Source organism: Puntigrus tetrazona, chromosome 5, assembly GCF_018831695.1.
Source record: "Puntigrus tetrazona isolate hp1 chromosome 5, ASM1883169v1, whole genome shotgun sequence".
Classification (NCBI taxonomy): Eukaryota; Metazoa; Chordata; class Actinopteri; order Cypriniformes; family Cyprinidae; genus Puntigrus; species Puntigrus tetrazona.
Window position 1 is genome coordinate 3,817,710 of NC_056703.1, and position 4,408 is coordinate 3,822,117.

Sequence of the window (4,408 nt, forward strand, 5' to 3'; positions counted from 1 at the left end):
ACTTGCATTTAATTATGAATAATTAATTGGTATTAGCATAGCAAGCTTAGAAAGCGTTACCGGCGTTACCTATGAATTGTGGCTTGTGTCCAGAATGTTACACTTTACATTACGAGTGAACAATTTCTGGGGAGTTACCATGTAAGTACACTAGTATTATACGACTCCTGCCTCTTTAGATATCACTAAACCTACTCGCTTCCTCCCCCTGATCACCTCGTTACAATTACTCTTATACATACTCTCATAGTTATATAATTCCTGTTACACCAATACTTGTGTTACCAAACGTCCTGTTACACATTTGTACTTCCACAGTTGTTACATGTGTGTAGTTACATAAATATTACAGCTGTAGATACTATGTGTACTTACACTGTGCTTACTGCATACTAGTTACTAAGTACACAGGTATTAAGGACACTTAATATAAAGCGGGACCCAGAAGATACTACATTTTTAACATTCTCAAGTATACAAAATATATGTCCCCCTTCAGTCTAACGTTAAAGTTAAAAAGCAAACAAAGACGGGAGAAACAAGATGAGAAGAAGAGGAGAATTCCGGGAGCAAGACAAACGAAAACGAGACTGAGACGCCAGACCGTGTGACATCACAGAATATTCTCGGCCTGTAACTATAGCAACACTCATAGAAGCACAGAAACAAACACGAGCGGCAGAAGAGAAACATAATTACATCATTTATTTTGTTTCTCTGTTTTGACGTTAATTAGTCATGTATTACTATCAGTTTCGCTTATTGCAGTTATTATTGTGCTAATATATAAATACTAACAAATATTTCCATAAAGAAGAAATGTGATGAACTTAGCTTTTTTGATGCTAATTCGAACAAGAAAATCATACTGTTGCATTTTTTGAAACCATATATTTCGGTTTGTGTGCGTTTCATTTTTGTCATCTCCCAGTCAGAAAACAACTAAAGTTAAGTAACTCCCTTAACTGATGAATATTTCAAATGCTCTACTGATAGATTGCTTTTCTTCTACAATACAGAGAAAGTCATATTTCTTTTTATGAGACGTGCGTTTGATTAATAGCTGAGATGGAGAAGGGGGAAACCCTTTTTTTTTTTTTTTTTTTTCTCTCTCTTTTAACTCGCTTTTGGCAGATCAAACCTATTCAGCCCAGACCATTACACTTAATCATCCATGCTGGGTCAAAGTCATTATCTGTAATGGCAGGGACAAAGCTCTCCCAGATTTGGGGGGATTCTGGGATGGATTTAGATTCTCCTTTAAAGAGAGAGCGGTTCCAGCCACATCAGTCGCCTAAATCAACTTTCATGTGCAAACGCTGCCCATCTTAACCAGACTCGCTGGGTTTGATTAAGGCTTTCTGAGATATGGTTCATCTTTAATGTTTTAAAATAAATCCGTGGGCGACTATCAAAAAAAGCAGCGTGGAATAGTTAGAAACGAAAGGTCTGAGCACGTCTGAGTTAAAAGTGCAACCTGCAGGGACTGAACTCAGACGGAACAATCTAAAAGCTTCTTGAAAAAACAGCGCTGTTTAAGTTGGCAGGAGGAGGGTGGCGTTGCGAAGCTACATATTCATGGCGGTAGACGAGGGATGGAAGAAATACGATAGGCCTTAATTGAATTAAGACACCAGAGATTACATGCTGTCTTCAAGCTCGCTTGGCAAGGAGAAATGAGGAGGGAACGGAAGAAATAAAAAGAACAGCCTCTAGTCGAAGAGAATTTTGGAAACAAATGAGACGCAATGTCCAACGGTGTAAAAAAGCGCTTACATATTTATAATTTCCCAGTTTCCATGAGCAGTGCTGGCACGTCTCTGCAGCTGCCAGGTCTCGGTGGCAGATTGACGGGATCTCTAATGGTTTCCGTTGTAATGGAAAGAGGGAGGAGAGAGAGCGGGTTATTTCTGTGGTGTAGTAAAGCGAGGTGCAGGCCTTTCCTGTGGCCTCCGCAGCATGACGCCGAACGTTAAAAACAGAAGTGACTCAGGAGATGATGAAAAACACGCCGTCTGCCCACTCCTGGAAAGTTCTGGTGAGGATGCGACCGAGTCAAAACAAGAGGTCAGTAGTCTATGCTTAATCTCGTTTGTGAGTTTTAAAAGAAATCCTCGGGTTCACTCTTTTTTTTTTTTGCTTTAGCGGCTGAGAGCTCTGTAAGGTGCGGAGCTGCAACATTCACTCGAGCCGTTCTCAAGAGTATTTATTCTCCCTCCAAAACGCAAACGTTCATGTTTATGTTCACCCAAACACTCGCGCTGCAAATAAGCAAAATGCTCCTCACAATAGAGAAAAAGTTCCAGCATAAACGAAAAAATATAAGACACACAGCACTGATCATTGGTTTGTTTATTATTGCTATTATTAAGTCTTTTTAATGCTTACAAAGACTTTGTTTTGCATCTATTTGATCAAAAATGGGAACATAGCAACATATATTTTTCGCCTTTTTATGGAATGGCTAAATGATCCTTCAGAAAACATTCACGCTGATACCGCATCTATTTTAAAAATAAAAATCATGAAATGTATACAGTTAATTAAAGCAGTAGTGCTTCACCAAAAGCCATCGTTTTGTTTTAAAGGACAATAAAATATAGATAAGCCTCACAGACCTAAACAGAGATCAGAACGATCTTCAAAAGGGATTTGGGAAAACATTGGTAAGAATAAATAACAGAAGTTTCATTTTATGAAAATGTTCCCTACGACAATCTCATTGCAGCTTTTGTAACCCTTTACATAAATCCTTTACGTATGATGCATTGCAAAGGGTTATTAAAGGGCATAATGGATTATAATTATTCATGAAGTACGTAGTAATGCATTATATCTTACATATACACCTGAATTTAAAATGCCTTTTCTACCTCATTAACTGTGGTTAGTCATTCACGAGATTGTCCCATACATTATAATGTGCATTACAAGACATACTAAATGCATTAAAACTACTTTCATAATGCATTACACACAAAGGCTTTACGTTGCTGAAGCTTTCATAAGTTGAAAATCTTTCCAGTAAAACAGTTCAAGTTGAAGTTTACCGACGTGACATCGTCAACAGCCCTTTCTTTCATAGTTCAAGTAGATGTTTTGGAGGCAAAACGGGATGATTACGGCGACCCTGGCGAGCTACGCTCAATTCAGATTCATTTTCCAGACTCCGTACAACAGCTTGAAAACAGAGATCAGGTGAAACTCCATTACTCTTCGATCACAACCAAGTGGAGTCTGGGAATCCCGATCTTTCCAGCCGAGTCGAGGCGTCCGGATGAGAAGCTTGACGGATGATAAGAGCGACTTTACGAGCGCTTACAGCGTCAGACAAACACAAGACGTGTTAAAATCCCGCAGTTCAGCAGGATAAAAGGGTAATGTAATGAGAAATTCGCCCTTTGAAGGTAAACAGGCCAGAACAAATCAGAGAGATTTACCTGCATCTCACTTCAGTTGAACTAATCAAGCTAAACAAACGCGAGCGCACCGAAAGAACGCATTCATCTCATTTGAGGTCTGACTAACCCCCCGAATGAGCCCATCTCCTTCCCAGCGCAGACTGAGATCTGAAACTGGAGCAAAGTGTGATTAAACGTCTTATCTGCGAGGACCACCGGTGTAGAGCTCCGGGACAGTTTCGCCGTTTTCAAGTAACGCATGTTTGGCAAAAGACGCGTTCCACATCTGCAAGAGGGATAGGGCGCTGGTTCAAATCACCTACACAGTGGAAACGCTTCACGTCAAGTGGTGCAGATCATTTTAATTGGGGTGAGCTGCTGACCATCTATCGCTCAGAGTCATCGGGGCATGGGCCGCGCATTCCCGCGTTTGTTTTCCCAAGGAAAAGTTACTCCTGTGCAAGTGCTGCATGGGGACCTGTGGCTAGGACATGGATACCTTTTAATGGACATTCGCCCTTCAACGCTGATCCAGAGCCAGCTTCCGTTACGCCGGTGCTTTCTGTGGTATGTGTGTGTGTAAAACGAGACAAAACGAACACAGCATGGGGCTTGATTTCTAAATGTAAAAGGATGCTCAAAAAACCGTTCCAAAACCCACCGAGCTGCCTTGATTGGTGCCTGCTTGGGAAACCACCCTATAAACAGTTTTCTGACAGTTATGGAATCTGAAAAGTCTCAGGCAGAATCTGCGATGTGGTCAAATGTGGTAAAATAAAGACACGCACACATATGCAGCGCTCTCATACATATATTAGTATATATTAGTGCGTATATTATTTTGGTAGACCTACAAAGCAAAAAAAAATATAGATATATTTTTGCTATATTTAAAGGTCATATCTTTCCATATTTAAAGGTTTAAACTATATATATATATATATATATATATATATATATATATATATATATATATATATATATAAAAAATAAACATTTTATTTCAA